The following is a 20,401-nucleotide window of genomic DNA, read 5'->3' as shown; positions in this document are numbered from 1 at the left end:
TAAAAGTTTTAACATGGTGTCATTCTGGTCTAAAATCATAATGCTTTGGATAGGAATGAATTCTGCGCATGTGCGTGAACTTGACTCCTAAAATTTCTCTTGAATATAGAATTATTTTGACATTAAATTTTATATTAAAAGTTTAACATTTTGAAAAGTTCTTAGTAAGTGTTGGAATAATGTATACCTAAAATAAATAAAATAGAAAAAGAAAGAAAAATATACTAAAAAAATCTCATTTTCGAGACTCGAACTGATGTTCAGCAAAACTAAACTGCTCGTTCTGCCGATCATTCCACGAAGCTTCGTACCCGGAGAGCGTCTGAATGGCCTAAGACTCTCATTAAGACTATAAAATAAAGTTTTAACACGGTGTCATTCTGGTCTAAAATCCTAATGCTTTGGATAGGAATGAATTCTGCGCATGTGCGTGAACTTGACTCCTAAAATTTCTCTTGAATATAGAAATATTTTGACATTAAATTTTTTTTTAAAAGTTTAACATTTTGAAAAGTTCTTAGTAAGTGTTGGAATAATGTATATCTAAAATAAATAAAAAAGAAAAAAAAAAGAAAAATATACTAAAAAAATCTCATTTTCGAGACTCGAACTGATGTCCAGCAAAACTAAAGGGCTCGTTCTGCCGATCAGGCCACGAAGCTTCGTACCCGGAGAGCGTCTGAATGGCCTAAGACTCTCATTACGATTATAAACTAAAAGTTTTAACACGGTGTCATTCTGGTCTAAAATCATAATGCTTTGGATAGGAATGAATTCTGCGCATGTGCGTGAACTTGACTCCTAAAATTTCTCTTGAATATAGAAATATTTTGACATTAAATTTTATTTTAAAAGTTTAACATTTTGAAAAGTTCTTAGTAAGTGTTGGAATGATGTATAAATATACCTAAAATAAATAAAAGAAAAAAAAGAAAAGAAAAATATATTTAAAAATTTTCATTTTCGAGACTCGAACTGATGTCCGGCAAAACTAAACGGCTCGTTCTGCTGATGAATAGGAATGAATTCTGCGCATGTGCGTGAACTTGACTCCTAAAATTTCTCTTGAATATAGAATTATTTTGACATTAAATTTTATATTAAAAGTTTAACATTTTGAAAAGTTCTTAGTAAGTGTTGGAATAATGTATACCTAAAATAAATAAAATAGAAAAAGAAAGAAAAATATACTAAAAAAATCTCATTTTCGAGACTCGAACTGATGTTCAGCAAAACTAAACTGCTCGTTCTGCCGATCATTCCACGAAGCTTCGTACCCGGAGAGCGTCTGAATGGCCTAAGACTCTCATTAAGACTATAAAATAAAGTTTTAACACGGTGTCATTCTGGTCTAAAATCCTAATGCTTTGGATAGGAATGAATTCTGCGCATGTGCGTGAACTTGACTCCTAAAATTTCTCTTGAATATAGAAATATTTTGACATTAAATTTTATTTTAAAAGTTTAACATTTTGAAAAGTTCTTAGTAAGTGTTGGAATAATGTATACCTAAAATAAATAAAATAGAAAAAAAAAGAAAAATATACTAAAAAAATCTCATTTTCGAGACTCGAACTGATGTCCAGCAAAACTAAACGGCTCGTTCTGCCGATCAGGCCACGAAGCTTCGTACCCGGAGAGCGTCTGAATGGCCTAAGACTTTCATTAAGATTATAAACTAAAAGTTTTAACACGGTGTCATTCTGGTCTAAAATCATAATGGTTTGGATAGGAATGAATTCTGCGCATGTGCGTGAACTTGACTCCTAAAATTTCTCTTGAATATAGAAATATTTTGACATTACATTTTTTTTTAAAAGTTTAACATTTTGAAAAGTTCTTAGTAAGTGTTGGAATAATGTATACCTAAAATAAATAAAATAGAAAAAGAAAGAAAAATATACTAAAAAAATCTCATTTTCGAGACTCGAACTGATGTCCAGCAAAACTAAACGGCTCGTTCTGCCGATCAGGCCACGAAGCTTCGTACCCGGAGAGCGTCTGAATGGCCTAAGACTCTCATTAAGATTATAAACTAAAAGTTTTAACACGGTGTCATTCTGGTCTAAAATCATAATGCTTTGGATAGGAATGAATTCTGCGCATGTGCGTGAACTTGACTCCTAAAATTTCTCTTGAATATAGAAATATTTTGACATTAAATTTTATTTTAAAAGTTTAACATTTTGAAAAGTTCTTAGTAAGTGTTGGAATAATGTATACCTAAAATAAATAAAATAGAAAAAAAAAAGAAAAATATACTAAAAAAATCTCATTTTCGAGACTCGAACTGATGTCCAGCAAAACTAAACGGCTCGTTCTGCCGATCAGGCCACGAAGCTTCGTACCCGGAGAGCGTCTGAATGGCCTAAGACTCTCATTAAGATTATAAACTAAAAGTTTTAACACGGTGTCATTCTGGTCTAAAATCATAATGGTTTGGAAAGGAATGAATTCTGCGCATGTGCGTGAACTTGACTCCTAAAATTTCTCTTGAGTATAGAAATATTTTGACATTACATTTTTTTTTAAAAGTTTAACATTTTGAAAAGTTCTTAGTAAGTGTTGGAATAATGTATACCTAAAATAAATAAAATAGAAAAAGAGAGAAAAAAATACTAAAAAAATCTCATTTTCGAGACTCGAACTGATGTCCAGCAAAACTAAACGGCTCGTTCTGCCGATCAGACCACGAAGCTTCGTACCCGGAGAGCGTCTGAATGGCCTAAAACTCTCATTAAGATTATAAACTAAAAGTTTTAACATGGTGTTATTCTGGTCTAAAATCATAATGCTTTGGATAGGAATGAATTCTGCGCATGTGCGTGAACTTGACTCCTAAAATTTCTCTTGAATATAGAAATATTTTGACATTAAATTTTATTTTAAAAGTTTAACATTTTGAAAAGTTCTTAGTAAGTGTTGGAATAATGTATACCTAAAATAAATAAAATAGAAAAAAAAAGAAAAATATACTAAAAAAATCTCATTTTCGAGACTCGAACTGATGTCCAGCAAAACTAAAGGGCTCGTTCTGCCGATCAGGCCACGAAGCTTCGTACTCGGAGAGCGTCTGAATGGCCTAAGACTCTCATTACGATTATAAACTAAAAGTTTTAACACGGTGTCATTCTGGTCTAAAATCATAATGCTTTGGATAGGAATGAATTCTGCGCATGTGCGTGAACTTGACTCCTAAAATTTCTCTTGAATATAGAAATATTTTGACATTAAATTTTATTTTAAAAGTTTAACATTTTGAAAAGTTCTTAGTAAGTGTTGGAATAATGTATACCTAAAATAAATAAAATAGAAAAAAAAAGAAAAATATACTAAAAAAATCTCATTTTCGAGACTCGAACTGATGTCCAGCAAAACTGAACTGCTCGTTCTGCCGATGAATAGGAATGAATTCTGCGCATGTGCGTGAACTTGACTCCTAAAATTTCTCTTGAATATAGAAATATTTTGACATTAAATTTTATTTTAAAAGTTTAACATTTTGAAAAGTTCTTAGTAAGTGTTGGAATGATGTATAAATATACCTAAAATAAATAAAAGAAAAAAAAGAAAAGAAAAATATATTTAAAAATTTTCATTTTCGAGACTCGAACTGATGTCCGGCAAAACTAAACGGCTCGTTCTGCTGATGAATAGGAATGAATTCTGCGCATGTGCGTGAACTTGACTCCTAAAATTTCTCTTGAATATAGAAATATTTTGACATTAAATTTTATTTTAAAAGTTTAACATTTTGAAAAGTTCTTAGTAAGTGTTGGAATAATGTATACCTAAAATAAATAAAATAGAAAAAAAAAAGAAAAATATACTAAAAAAATCTCATTTTCGAGACTCGAACTGATGTCCAGCAAAACTAAACGGCTCGTTCTGCCGATCAGGCCACGAAGCTTCGTACCCGGAGAGCGTCTGAATGGCCTAAGACTTTCATTAAGATTATAAACTAAAAGTTTTAACACGGTGTCATTCTGGTCTAAAATCATAATGGTTTGGATAGGAATGAATTCTGCGCATGTGCGTGAACTTGACTCCTAAAATTTCTCTTGAATATAGAAATATTTTGACATTACATTTTTTTTTAAAAGTTTAACATTTTGAAAAGTTCTTAGTAAGTGTTGGAATAATGTATACCTAAAATAAATAAAATAGAAAAAGAAAGAAAAATATACTAAAAAAATCTCATTTTCGAGACTCGAACTGATGTCCAGCAAAACTAAACGGCTCGTTCTGCCGATCAGGCCACGAAGCTTCGTACCCGGAGAGCGTCTGAATGGCCTAAGACTCTCATTAAGATTATAAACTAAAAGTTTTAACACGGTGTCATTCTGGTCTAAAATCATAATGCTTTGGATAGGAATGAATTCTGCGCATGTGCGTGAACTTGACTCCTAAAATTTCTCTTGAATATAGAAATATTTTGACATTAAATTTTATTTTAAAAGTTTAACATTTTGAAAAGTTCTTAGTAAGTGTTGGAATAATGTATACCTAAAATAAATAAAATAGAAAAAAAAAGAAAAATATACTAAAAAAATCTCATTTTCGAGACTCGAACTGATGTCCAGCAAAACTAAACGGCTCGTTCTGCCGATCAGGCCACGAAGCTTCGTACCCGGAGAGCGTCTGAATGGCCTAAGACTCTCATTAAGATTATAAACTAAAAGTTTTAACACGGTGTCATTCTGGTCTAAAATCATAATGGTTTGGAAAGGAATGAATTCTGCGCATGTGCGTGAACTTGACTCCTAAAATTTCTCTTGAATATAGAAATATTTTGACATTACATTTTTTTTTAAAAGTTTAACATTTTGAAAAGTTCTTAGTAAGTGTTGGAATAATGTATACCTAAAATAAATAAAATAGAAAAAGAGAGAAAAAAATACTAAAAAAATCTCATTTTCGAGACTCGAACTGATGTCCAGCAAAACTAAACGGCTCGTTCTGCCGATCAGACCACGAAGCTTCGTACCCGGAGAGCGTCTGAATGGCCTAAAACTCTCATTAAGATTATAAACTAAAAGTTTTAACATGGTGTTATTCTGGTCTAAAATCATAATGCTTTGGATAGGAATGAATTCTGCGCATGTGCGTGAACTTGACTCCTAAAATTTCTCTTGAATATAGAAATATTTTGACATTAAATTTTATTTTAAAAGTTTAACATTTTGAAAAGTTCTTAGTAAGTGTTGGAATAATGTATACCTAAAATAAATAAAATAGAAAAAAAAAGAAAAATATACTAAAAAAATCTCATTTTCGAGACTCGAACTGATGTCCAGCAAAACTAAAGGGCTCGTTCTGCCGATCAGGCCACGAAGCTTCGTACCCGGAGAGCGTCTGAATGGCCTAAGACTCTCATTACGATTATAAACTAAAAGTTTTAACACGGTGTCATTCTGGTCTAAAATCATAATGCTTTGGATAGGAATGAATTCTGCGCATGTGCGTGAACTTGACTCCTAAAATTTCTCTTGAATATAGAAATATTTTGACATTAAATTTTATTTTAAAAGTTTAACATTTTGAAAAGTTCTTAGTAAGTGTTGGAATAATGTATACCTAAAATAAATAAAATAGAAAAAAAAAGAAAAATATACTAAAAAAATCTCATTTTCGAGACTCGAACTGATGTCCAGCAAAACTGAACTGCTCGTTCTGCCGATGAATAGGAATGAATTCTGCGCATGTGCGTGAACTTGACTCCTAAAATTTCTCTTGAATATAGAAATATTTTGACATTAAATTTTATTTTAAAAGTTTAACATTTTGAAAAGTTCTTAGTAAGTGTTGGAATGATGTATAAATATACCTAAAATAAATAAAAGAAAAAAAAGAAAAGAAAAATATATTTAAAAATTTTCATTTTCGAGACTCGAACTGATGTCCGGCAAAACTAAACGGCTCGTTCTGCTGATGAATAGGAATGAATTCTGCGCATGTGCGTGAACTTGACTCCTAAAATTTCTCTTGAATATAGAATTATTTTGACATTAAATTTTATATTAAAAGTTTAACATTTTGAAAAGTTCTTAGTAAGTGTTGGAATAATGTATACCTAAAATAAATAAAATAGAAAAAGAAAGAAAAATATACTAAAAAAATCTCATTTTCGAGACTCGAACTGATGTTTAGCAAAACTAAACTGCTCGTTCTGCCGATCATTCCACGAAGCTTCGTACCCGGAGAGCGTCTGAATGGCCTAAGACTCTCATTAAGACTATAAAATAAAGTTTTAACACGGTGTCATTCTGGTCTAAAATCCTAATGCTTTGGATAGGAATGAATTCTGCGCATGTGCGTGAACTTGACTCCTAAAATTTCTCTTGAATATAGAAATATTTTGACATTAAATTTTTTTTTAAAAGTTTAACATTTTGAAAAGTTCTTAGTAAGTGTTGGAATAATGTATATCTAAAATAAATAAAAAAGAAAAAAAAAAGAAAAATATACTAAAAAAATCTCATTTTCGAGACTCGAACTGATGTCCAGCAAAACTGAACGGCTCGTTCTGCCGATCAGGCCACGAAGCTTCGTACTCGGAGAGCGTCTGAATAGCCTAAGACTCTCATTAAGATTATAAACTAAAAGTTTTAACACGGTGTCATTCTGGTCTAAAATCATAATGCTTTGGATAGGAATGAATTCTGCGCATGTGCGTGAACTTGACTCCTAAAATTTCTCTTGAATATAGAAATATTTTGACATTAAATTTTATTTTAAAATTTTAACATTTTGAAAAGTTCTTAGTAAGTGTTGGAATAATGTATACCTAAAATAAATAAAATAGAAAAAAAAAGAAAAAATATACTAAAAAAATCTCATTTTCGAGACTCGAACTGATGTCCAGCAAAACTAAACGGCTCGTTCTGCCGGTCAGGCCACGAAGCTTCGTACCCGGAGAGCGTCTGAATGGCCTAAGACTCTCATTAAGATTATAAACTAAAAGTTTTAACACTTTGTCATTCTGGTCTAAAATCATAATGCTTTGGATAGGAATGAATTCTGCGCATGTGCGTGAACTTGACTCCTAAAATTTCTCTTGAATATAGAAATATTTTGACATTAAATTTTTTTTTAAAAGTTTAACATTTTGAAAAGTTCTTAGTAAGTGTTGGAATAATGTATACCTAAAATAAATAAAATAGAAAAAGAAAGAAAAATATACTAAAAAAATCTCATTTTCGAGACTCGAACTGATGTCCAGCAAAACTAAACGGCTCGTTCTGCCGATGAATAGGAATGAATTCTGCGCATGTGCGTGAACTTGACTCCTAAAATTTCTCTTGAATATAGAAATATTTTGACATTAAATTTTATTTTAAAAGTTTAACATTTTGAAAAGTCCTTAGTAAGTGTTGGAATAATGTATACCTAAAATAAATAAAATAGAAAAAAAAGAAAAATATACTAAAAAAATCTCATTTTCGAGACTCGAACTGATGTCCAGCAAAATTGAACGGCTCGTTCTGCCGATCAGGCCACGAAGCTTCGTACCCAGAGAGCGTCTGAATGGCCTAAGACTCTCATTAAGATTATAAAGTAAAAGTTTTAACACGGTGTCATTCTGGTCTAAAATCATAATGCTTTGGACAGGAATGAATTCAGCGCATGTGCGTGAACTTGACTCCTAAAATTTCTCTTGAATATAGAAATATTTTGCCATTAAATTTTATTTTAAAAGTTTAACATTTTGAAAAGTTCTTAGTAAGTGTTGGAATAATGTATACCTAAAATAAATAAAATAGAAAAAGAAAGAAAAATATACTAAAAAAATCTCATTTTCGAGACTCGAACTGATGTCCAGCAAAACTAAACGGCTCGTTCTGCCGATCAGACCACGAAGCTTCGTACCCGGAGAGCGTCTGAATGGCCTAAAACTCTCATTAAGATTATAAACTAAAAGTTTTAACATGGTTTCATTCTGGTCTAAAATCATAATGCTTTGGATAGGAATGAATTCTGCGCATGTGCGTGAACTTGACTCCTAAAATTTCTCTTGAATATAGAAATATTTTGACATTAAATTTTATTTTAAAAGTTTAACATTTTGAAAAGTTCTTAGTAAGTGTTGGAATAATGTATACCTAAAATAAATAAAATAGAAAAAAATGAAAAATATACTAAAAAAATCTCATTTTCGAGACTCGAACTGATGTCCAGCAAAACTAAACGGCTCGTTCTGCCGATCAGGCCACGAAGCTTCGTACCCGGAGAGCGTCTGAATGGCCTAAGACTCTCATTACGATTATAAACTAAAAGTTTTAACACGGTGTCATTCTGGTCTAAAATCATAATGCTTTGGATAGGAATGAATTCTGCGCATGTGCGTGAACTTGACTCCTAAAATTTCTCTTGAATATAGAAATATTTTGACATTAAATTTTATTTTAAAAGTTTAACATTTTGAAAAGTTCTTAGTAAGTGTTGGAATAATGTATACCTAAAATAAATAAAATAGAAAAAAAAAGAAAAATATACTAAAAAAATCTCATTTTCGAGACTCGAACTGATGTCCAGCAAAACTGAACTGCTCGTTCTGCCGATGAATAGGAATGAATTCTGCGCATGTGCGTGAACTTGACTCCTAAAATTTCTCTTGAATATAGAAATATTTTGACATTAAATTTTATTTTAAAAGTTTAACATTTTGAAAAGTTCTTAGTAAGTGTTGGAATGATGGATAAATATACCTAAAATAAATAAAAGAAAAAAAAGAAAAGAAAAATATATTTAAAAATTTTCATTTTCGAGACTCGAACTGATGTCCGGCAAAACTAAACGGCTCGTTCTGCCGATGAATAGGAATGAATTCTGCGCATGTGCGTGAACTTGACTCCTAAAATTTTTCTTGAATATAGAATTATTTTGACATTAAATTTTATATTAAAAGTTTAACATTTTGAAAAGTTCTTAGTAAGTGTTGGAATAATGTATACCTAAAATAAATAAAATAGAAAAAGAAAGAAAAATATACTAAAAAAATCTCATTTTCGAGACTCGAACTGATGTTCAGCAAAACTAAACTGCTCGTTCTGCCGATCAGGCCACGAAGCTTCGTACCGGGAGAGCGTCTGAATGGCCTAAGACTGTCATTAAGATTATAAACTAAAAGTTTTAACACGGTGTCATTCTGGTCTAAAATCATAATGCTTTGGATAGGAATGAATTCTGCGCATGTGCGTGAACTTGACTCCTAAAATTTCTCTTGAATATAGAAATATTTTGACATTAAATTTTATTTTAAAAGTTTAACATTTTGAAAAGTTCTTAGTAAGTGTTGGAATAATGTATACCTAAAATAAATAAAATAGAAAAGAAAAAGAAAAATATACTAAAAAAATCTCATTTTCGAGACTCGAACTGATGTCCAGCAAAACTAAACGGCTCGTTCTGCCGATCAATCCACGAAGCTTCGTACCCGGAGAGCGTCTGAATGGCCTAAGACTGTCATTAAGATTATAAACTAAAAGTTTTAACACGGTGTCATTCTGGTCTAAAATCATAATGCTTTGGATAGGAATGAATTCTGCGCATGTGCGTGAACTTGACTCCTAAAATTTCTCTTGAATATAGAAATATTTTGACATTAAATTTTATTTTAAAAGTTTAACATTTTGAAAAGTTCTTAGTAAGTGTTGGAATAATGTATACCTAAAATAAATAAAATAGAAAAAAAAAGAAAAATATACTAAAAAAATCTCATTTTCGAGACTCGAACTGATGTCCAGCAAAACTGAACTGCTCGTTCTGCCGATGAATAGGAATGAATTCTGCGCATGTGCGTGAACTTGACTCCTAAAATTTCTCTTGAATATAGAAATATTTTGACATTAAATTTTATTTTAAAAGTTTAACATTTTGAAAAGTCCTTAGTAAGTGTTGGAATAATGTATACCTAAAATAAATAAAATAGAAAAAAAAGAAAAATATACTAAAAAAATCTCATTTTCGAGACTCGAACTGATGTCCAGCAAAATTGAACGGCTCGTTCTGCCGATCAGGCCACGAAGCTTCGTACCCAGAGAGCGTCTGAATGGCCTAAGACTCTCATTAAGATTATAAAGTAAAAGTTTTAACACGGTGTCATTCTGGTCTAAAATCATAATGCTTTGGATAGGAATGAATTCAGCGCATGTGCGTGAACTTGACTCCTAAAATTTCTCTTGAATATAGAAATATTTTGCCATTAAATTTTATTTTAAAAGTTTAACATTTTGAAAAGTTCTTAGTAAGTGTTGGAATAATGTATACCTAAAATAAATAAAATAGAAAAAGAAAGAAAAATATACTAAAAAAATCTCATTTTCGAGACTCGAACTGATGTCCAGCAAAACTAAACGGCTCGTTCTGCCGATCAGACCACGAAGCTTCGTACCCGGAGAGCGTCTGAATGGCCTAAAACTCTCATTAAGATTATAAACTAAAAGTTTTAACATGGTTTCATTCTGGTCTAAAATCATAATGCTTTGGATAGGAATGAATTCTGCGCATGTGCGTGAACTTGACTCCTAAAATTTCTCTTGAATATAGAAATATTTTGACATTAAATTTTATTTTAAAAGTTTAACATTTTGAAAAGTTCTTAGTAAGTGTTGGAATAATGTATACCTAAAATAAATAAAATAGAAAAAAATGAAAAATATACTAAAAAAATCTCATTTTCGAGACTCGAACTGATGTCCAGCAAAACTAAACGGCTCGTTCTGCCGATCAGGCCACGAAGCTTCGTACCCGGAGAGCGTCTGAATGGCCTAAGACTCTCATTACGATTATAAACTAAAAGTTTTAACACGGTGTCATTCTGGTCTAAAATCATAATGCTTTGGATAGGAATGAATTCTGCGCATGTGCGTGAACTTGACTCCTAAAATTTCTCTTGAATATAGAAATATTTTGACATTAAATTTTATTTTAAAAGTTTAACATTTTGAAAAGTTCTTAGTAAGTGTTGGAATAATGTATACCTAAAATAAATAAAATAGAAAAAAAAAGAAAAATATACTAAAAAAATCTCATTTTCGAGACTCGAACTGATGTCCAGCAAAACTGAACTGCTCGTTCTGCCGATGAATAGGAATGAATTCTGCGCATGTGCGTGAACTTGACTCCTAAAATTTCTCTTGAATATAGAAATATTTTGACATTAAATTTTATTTTAAAAGTTTAACATTTTGAAAAGTTCTTAGTAAGTGTTGGAATGATGGATAAATATACCTAAAATAAATAAAAGAAAAAAAAGAAAAGAAAAATATATTTAAAAATTTTCATTTTCGAGACTCGAACTGATGTCCGGCAAAACTAAACGGCTCGTTCTGCCGATGAATAGGAATGAATTCTGCGCATGTGCGTGAACTTGACTCCTAAAATTTTTCTTGAATATAGAATTATTTTGACATTAAATTTTATATTAAAAGTTTAACATTTTGAAAAGTTCTTAGTAAGTGTTGGAATAATGTATACCTAAAATAAATAAAATAGAAAAAGAAAGAAAAATATACTAAAAAAATCTCATTTTCGAGACTCGAACTGATGTTCAGCAAAACTAAACTGCTCGTTCTGCCGATCAGGCCACGAAGCTTCGTACCCGGAGAGCGTCTGAATGGCCTAAGACTGTCATTAAGATTATAAACTAAAAGTTTTAACACGGTGTCATTCTGGTCTAAAATCATAATGCTTTGGATAGGAATGAATTCTGCGCATGTGCGTGAACTTGACTCCTAAAATTTCTCTTGAATATAGAAATATTTTGACATTAAATTTTATTTTAAAAGTTTAACATTTTGAAAAGTTCTTAGTAAGTGTTGGAATAATGTATACCTAAAATAAATAAAATAGAAAAGAAAAAGAAAAATATACTAAAAAAATCTCATTTTCGAGACTCGAACTGATGTCCAGCAAAACTAAACGGCTCGTTCTGCCGATCAATCCACGAAGCTTCGTACCCGGAGAGCGTCTGAATGGCCTAAGACTGTCATTAAGATTATAAACTAAAAGTTTTAACACGGTGTCATTCTGGTCTAAAATCATAATGCTTTGGATAGGAATGAATTCTGCGCATGTGCGTGAACTTGACTCCTAAAATTTCTCTTGAATATAGAAATATTTTGACATTAAATTTTATTTTAAAAGTTTAACATTTTGAAAAGTTCTTAGTAAGTGTTGGAATAATGTATACCTAAAATAAATAAAATAGAAAAAAAAAGAAAAATATACTAAAAAAATCTCATTTTCGAGACTCGAACTGATGTCCAGCAAAACTGAACTGCTCGTTCTGCCGATGAATAGGAATGAATTCTGCGCATGTGCGTGAACTTGACTCCTAAAATTTCTCTTGAATATAGAAATATTTTGACATTAAATTTTATTTTAAAAGTTTAACATTTTGAAAAGTTCTTAGTAAGTGTTGGAATGATGGATAAATATACATAAAATAAATAAAAGAAAAAAAAGAAAAGAAAAATATATTTAAAAATTTTCATTTTCGAGACTCGAACTGATGTCCGGCAAAACTAAACGGCTCGTTCTGCCGATGAATAGGAATGAATTCTGCGCATGTGCGTGAACTTGACTCCTAAAATTTTTCTTGAATATAGAATTATTTTGACATTAAATTTTATATTAAAAGTTTAACATTTTGAAAAGTTCTTAGTAAGTGTTGGAATAATGTATACCTAAAATAAATAAAATAGAAAAAGAAAGAAAAATATACTAAAAAAATCTCATTTTCGAGACTCGAACTGATGTTCAGCAAAACTAAACTGCTCGTTCTGCCGATCAGGCCACGAAGCTTCGTACCCGGAGAGCGTCTGAATGGCCTAAGACTGTCATTAAGATTATAAACTAAAAGTTTTAACACGGTGTCATTCTGGTCTAAAATCATAATGCTTTGGATAGGAATGAATTCTGCGCATGTGCGTGAACTTGACTCCTAAAATTTCTCTTGAATATAGAAATATTTTGACATTAAATTTTATTTTAAAAGTTTAACATTTTGAAAAGTTCTTAGTAAGTGTTGGAATAATGTATACCTAAAATAAATAAAATAGAAAAGAAAAAGAAAAATATACTAAAAAAATCTCATTTTCGAGACTCGAACTGATGTCCAGCAAAACTAAACGGCTCGTTCTGCCGATCAATCCACGAAGCTTCGTACCCGGAGAGCGTCTGAATGGCCTAAGACTGTCATTAAGATTATAAACTAAAAGTTTTAACACGGTGTCATTCTGGTCTAAAATCATAATGCTTTGGATAGGAATGAATTCTGCGCATGTGCGTGAACTTGACTCCTAAAATTTCTCTTGAATATAGAAATATTTTGACATTAAATTTTATTTTAAAAGTTTAACATTTTGAAAAGTTCTTAGTAAGTGTTGGAATAATGTATACCTAAAATAAATAAAATAGAAAAAAAAAGAAAAATATACTAAAAAAATCTCATTTTCGAGACTCGAACTGATGTCCAGCAAAACCAAACGGCTCGTTCTGCCGGTCAGGCCACGAAGCTTCGTACCCGGAGAGCGTCTGAATGGCCTAAGACTCTCATTAAGATTATAAACTAAAAGTTTTAACACGGTGTCATTCTGGTCTAAAATCATAATGCTTTTGATAGGAATGAATTCTGCGCATGTGCGTGAACTTGACTCCTAAAATTTCTCTTGAATATAGAATTATTTTGACATTAAATTTTATTTTAAAAGTTTAACATTTTTAAAAGTTCTTAGTAAGTGTTGGAATAATGTATACCTAAAATAAATAAAATAGAAAAAAAAAGAAAAATATACTAAAAAAATCTCATTTTCGAGACTCGAACTGATGTCCAGCAAAACTAAACGGCTCGTTCTGCCGATCAGGCCACGAAGCTTCGTACCCGGAGAGCGTCTGAATGGCCTAAGACTCTCATTAAGATTATAAACTAAAAGTTTTAACACGGTGTCATTCTGGTCTAAAATCATAATGCTTTGGATAGGAATGAATTCTGCGCATGTGCGTGAACTTGACTCCTAAAATTTCTCTTGAATATAGAAATATTTTGACATTAAATTTTATTTTAAAAGTTTAACATTTTGAAAAGTTCTTAGTAAGTGTTGGAATAATGTATACCTAAAATAAATAAAATAGAAAAAAAAAGAAAAATATACTAAAAAAATCTCATTTTCGAGACTCGAACTGATGTCCAGCAAAACTGAACGGCTCGTTCTGCCGATCAGGCCACGAAGCTTCGTACCCGGAGAGCGTCTGAATGGCCTAAGACTCTCATTAAGATTATAAACTAAAAGTTTTAACACGGTGTCATTCTGGTCTAAAATCATAATGCTTTGGATAGGAATGAAATCTGCGCATGTGCGTGAACTTGACTCCTAAAATTTCTCTTGAATATAGAATTATTTTGACATTAAATTTTATTTTAAAAGTTTAACATTTTGAAAAGTTCTTAGTAAGTGTTGGAATAATGTATACCTAAAATAAATAAAATAGAAAAAAAAAGAAAAATATACTAAAAAAATCTCATTTTCGAGACTCGAACTGATGTCCAGCAAAACTAAACGGCTCGTTCTGCCGATCAGGCCACGAAGCTTCGTACCCGGAGAGCGTCTGAATGGCCTAAGACTCTCATTAAGATTATAAACTAAAAGTTTTAACACGGTGTCATTCTTGTCTAAAATCATAATGCTTTGGATAGGAATGAATTCTGCGCATGTGCGTGAACTTGACTCCTAAAATTTCTCTTGAATATAGAAATATTTTGACATTAAATTTTATTTTAAAAGTTTAACATTTTGAAAAGTTCTTAGTAAGTGTTGGAATAATGTATACCTAAAATAAATAAAATAGAAAAAAAAAGAAAAATATACTAATAAAATCTCATTTTCGAGACTCGAACTGATGTCCAGCAAAACTAAACGGCTCGTTCTGCCGATCAGGCCACGAAGCTTCGTACCCGGAGAGCGTCTGAATGGCCTAAGACTCTCATTAAGACTATAAAATAAAGTTTTAACACGGTGTCATTCTGGTCTAAAATCCTAATGCTTTGGATAGGAATGAATTCTGCGCATGTGCGTGAACTTGACTCCTAAAATTTCTCTTGAATATAGAATTATTTTGACATTAAATTTTATTTTAAAAGTTTAACATTTTGAAAAGTTCTTAGTAAGTGTTGGAATAATGTATACCTAAAATAAATAAAATAGAAAAAAAAAGAAAAATATACTAAAAAAATCTCATTTTCGAGACTCGAACTGATGTCCAGCAAAACTAAACGGCTCGTTCTGCCGATCAGGCCACGAAGCTTCGTACCCGGAGAGCGTCTGAATGGCCTAAGACTCTCATTAAGATTATAAACTAAAAGTTTTAACACGGTGTCATTCTGGTCTAAAATCATAATGCTTTGGATAGGAATGAATTCTGCGCATGTGCGTGAACTTGACTCCTAAAATTTATCTTGAATATAGAAATATTTTGACATTAAATTTTATTTTAAAAGTTTAACATTTTGAAAAGTTCTTAGTAAGTGTTGGAATAATGTATACCTAAAATAAATAAAATAGAAAAAAAAAGAAAAATATACTAATAAAATCTCATTTTCGAGACTCGAACTGATGTCCAGCAAAACTAAACGGCTCGTTCTGCCGATCAGGCCACGAAGCTTCGTACCCGGAGAGCGTCTGAATGGCCTAAGACTCTCATTAAGATTATAAACTAAAAGTTTTAACACGGTGTCATTCTGGTCTAAAATCATAATGCTTTGGATAGGAATGAATTCTGCGCATGTGCGTGAACTTGACTCCTAAAATTTCTCTTGAATATAGAATTATTTTGACATTAAATTTTATTTTAAAAGTTTAACATTTTGAAAAGTTCTTAGTAAGTGTTGGAATAATGTATACCTAAAATAAATAAAATAGAAAAAAAAAAGAAAAATATACTAAAAAAATCTCATTTTCGAGACTCGAACTGATGTCCAGCAAAACTAAACGGCTCGTTCTGCCGATCAGGCCACGAAGCTTCGTACCCGGAGAGCGTCTGAATGGCCTAAGACTCTCATTAAGATTATAAACTAAAATTTTTAACACGGTGTCATTCTGGTCTAAAATCATAATGCTTTGGATAGGAATGAATTCTGCGCATGTGCGTGAACTTGACTCCTAAAATTTATCTTGAATATAGAAATATTTTGACATTAAATTTTATTTTAAAAGTTTAACATTTTGAAAAGTTCTTAGTAAGTGTTGGAATACTGTATACCTAAAATAAATAAAATAGAAAAAAAAAAGAAAAATATACTAAAAAAATCTCATTTTCGAGACTCGAACTGGTGTCCAGCAAAACTGAACGGCTCGTTCTGCCGATCAGGGCACGAAGCTTCGTACCCGGAGAGCGTCTGAATGGCCTAAGATTCTCATTAAGATTATAAACTAAAAGTTTTAACACGGTGTCATTCTGGTCTAAAATCATAATGCTTTGGATAGGAATGAATTCTGCGCATGTGCGTGAACTTGACTCCTAAAATTTCTCTTGAATATAGAAATATTTTGACATTAAATTTTATTTTAAAAGTTTAACATTTTGAAAAGTTCTTAGTAAGTGTTGGAATACTGTATACCTAAAATAAATAAAATAGAAAAAAAAAAAGAAAAATATACTAAAAAAATCTCATTTTCGAGACTCGAACAGATGTCCAGCAAAACTGAACGGCTCGTTCTGCCGATCAGGCCACGAAGCTTCGTACCCGGAGAGCGTCTGAATGGCCTAAGACTCTCATTAAGATTATAAACTAAAAGTTTTAACACGGTGTCATTCTGGTCTAAAATCATAATGCTTTGGATAGGAATGAATTCTGCGCATGTGCGTGAACTTGACTCCTAAAATTTCTCTTGAATATAGAAATATTTTGACATTAAATTTTATTTTAAAAGTTTAACATTTTGAAAAGTTCTTAGTAAGTGTTGGAATAATGTATACCTAAAATAAATAAAATAGAAAAAAAAAGAAAAATATACTAAAAAAATCTCATTTTCGAGACTCGAACTGATGTCCAGCAAAACTAAACGGCTCGTTCTGCCGGTCAGGCCACGAAGCTTCGTACCCGGAGAGCGTCTGAATGGCCTAAGACTCTCATTAAGATTATAAACTAAAAGTTTTAACACTTTGTCATTCTGGTCTAAAATCATAATGCTTTGGATAGGAATGAATTCTGCGCATGTGCGTGAACTTGACTCCTAAAATTTCTCTTGAATATAGAAATATTTTGACATTAAATTTTTTTTTAAAAGTTTAACATTTTGAAAAGTTCTTAGTAAGTGTTGGAATAATGTATACCTAAAATAAATAAAATAGAAAAAGAAAGAAAAATATACTAAAAAAATCTCATTTTCGAGACTCGAACTGATGTCCAGCAAAACCAAACGGCTCGTTCTGCCGGTCAGGCCACGAAGCTTCGTACCCGGAGAGCGTCTGAATGGCCTAAGACTCTCATTAAGATTATAAACTAAAATTTTTAACACGGTGTCATTCTGGTCTAAAATCATAATGCTTTTGATAGGAATGAATTCTGCGCATGTGCGTGAACTTGACTCCTAAAATTTCTCTTGAATATAGAATTATTTTGACATTAAATTTTATTTTAAAAGTTTAACATTTTTAAAAGTTCTTAGTAAGTGTTGGAATAATGTATACCTAAAATAAATAAAATAGAAAAAAAAAGAAAAATATACTAAAAAAATCTCATTTTCGAGACTCGAACTGATGTCCAGCAAAACTAAACGGCTCGTTCTGCCGATCAGGCCACGAAGCTTCGTACCCGGAGAGCGTCTGAATGGCCTAAGACTCTCATTAAGATTATAAACTAAAAGTTTTAACACGGTGTCATTCTGGTCTAAAATCATAATGCTTTGGATAGGAATGAATTCTGCGCATGTGCGTGAACTTGACTCCTAAAATTTCTCTTGAATATAGAAATATTTTGACATTAAATTTTATTTTAAAAGTTTAACATTTTGAAAAGTTCTTAGTAAGTGTTGGAATACTGTATACCTAAAATAAATAAAATAGAAAAAAAAAAAGAAAAATATACTAAAAAAATCTCATTTTCGAGACTCGAACAGATGTCCAGCAAAACTGAACGGCTCGTTCTGCCGATCAGGCCACGAAGCTTCGTACCCGGAGAGCGTCTGAATGGCCTAAGACTCTCATTAAGATTATAAACTAAAAGTTTTAACACGGTGTCATTCTGGTCTAAAATCATAATGCTTTGGATAGGAATGAATTCTGCGCATGTGCGTGAACTTGACTCCTAAAATTTCTCTTGAATATAGAAATATTTTGACATTAAATTTTATTTTAAAAGTTTAACATTTTGAAAAGTTCTTAGTAAGTGTTGGAATAATGTATACCTAAAATAAATAAAATAGAAAAAAAAAGAAAAATATACTAAAAAAATCTCATTTTCGAGACTCGAACTGATGTCCAGCAAAACTAAACGGCTCGTTCTGCCGGTCAGGCCACGAAGCTTCGTACCCGGAGAGCGTCTGAATGGCCTAAGACTCTCATTAAGATTATAAACTAAAAGTTTTAACACTTTGTCATTCTGGTCTAAAATCATAATGCTTTGGATAGGAATGAATTCTGCGCATGTGCGTGAACTTGACTCCTAAAATTTCTCTTGAATATAGAAATATTTTGACATTAAATTTTTTTTTAAAAGTTTAACATTTTGAAAAGTTCTTAGTAAGTGTTGGAATAATGTATACCTAAAATAAATAAAATAGAAAAAGAAAGAAAAATATACTAAAAAAATCTCATTTTCGAGACTCGAACTGATGTCCAGCAAAACCAAACGGCTCGTTCTGCCGGTCAGGCCACGAAGCTTCGTACCCGGAGAGCGTCTGAATGGCCTAAGACTCTCATTAAGATTATAAACTAAAATTTTTAACACGGTGTCATTCTGGTCTAAAATCATAATGCTTTTGATAGGAATGAATTCTGCGCATGTGCGTGAACTTGACTCCTAAAATTTCTCTTGAATATAGAATTATTTTGACATTAAATTTTATTTTAAAAGTTTAACATTTTTAAAAGTTCTTAGTAAGTGTTGGAATAATGTATACCTAAAATAAATAAAATAGAAAAAAAAAGAAAAATATACTAAAAAAATCTCATTTTCGAGACTCGAACTGATGTCCAGCAAAACTAAACGGCTCGTTCTGCCGATCAGGCCACGAAGCTTCGTACCCGGAGAGCGTCTGAATGGCCTAAGACTCTCATTAAGATTATAAACTAAAAGTTTTAACACGGTGTCATTCTGGTCTAAAATCATAATGCTTTGGATAGGAATGAATTCTGCGCATGTGCGTGAACTTGACTCCTAAAATTTCTCTTGAATATAGAAATATTTTGACATTAAATTTTATTTTAAAAGTTTAACATTTTGAAAAGTTCTTAGTAAGTGTTGGAATAATGTATACCTAAAATAAATAAAATAGAAAAAAAAAGAAAAATATACTAAAAAAATCTCATTTTCGAGACTCGAACTGATGTCCAGCAAAACTGAACGGCTCGTTCTGCCGATCAGGCCACGAAGCTTCGTACCCGGAGAGCGTCTGAATGGCCTAAGACTCTCATTAAGATTATAAACTAAAAGTTTTAACACGGTGTCATTCTGGTCTAAAATCATAATGCTTTGGATAGGAATGAAATCTGCGCATGTGCGTGAACTTGACTCCTAAAATTTCTCTTGAATATAGAATTATTTTGACATTAAATTTTATTTTAAAAGTTTAACATTTTGAAAAGTTCTTAGTAAGTGTTGGAATAATGTATACCTAAAATAAATAAAATAGAAAAAAAAAGAAAAATATACTAAAAAAATCTCATTTTCGAGACTCGAACTGATGTCCAGCAAAACTAAACGGCTCGTTCTGCCGATCAGGCCACGAAGCTTCGTACCCGGAGAGCGTCTGAATGGCCTAAGACTCTCATTAAGATTATAAACTAAAAGTTTTAACACGGTGTCATTCTTGTCTAAAATCATAATGCTTTGGATAGGAATGAATTCTGCGCATGTGCGTGAACTTGACTCCTAAAATTTCTCTTGAATATAGAAATATTTTGACATTAAATTTTATTTTAAAAGTTTAACATTTTGAAAAGTTCTTAGTAAGTGTTGGAATAATGTATACCTAAAATAAATAAAATAGAAAAAAAAAGAAAAATATACTAATAAAATCTCATTTTCGAGACTCGAACTGATGTCCAGCAAAACTAAACGGCTCGTTCTGCCGATCAGGCCACGAAGCTTCGTACCCGGAGAGCGTCTGAATGGCCTAAGACTCTCATTAAGATTATAAACTAAAAGTTTTAACACGGTGTCATTCTGGTCTAAAATCAT

Source organism: Argiope bruennichi, chromosome 7, assembly GCF_947563725.1.
Source record: "Argiope bruennichi chromosome 7, qqArgBrue1.1, whole genome shotgun sequence".
Classification (NCBI taxonomy): domain Eukaryota; kingdom Metazoa; phylum Arthropoda; class Arachnida; order Araneae; family Araneidae; genus Argiope; species Argiope bruennichi.
This window is presented reverse-complemented; position numbering follows the sequence as displayed.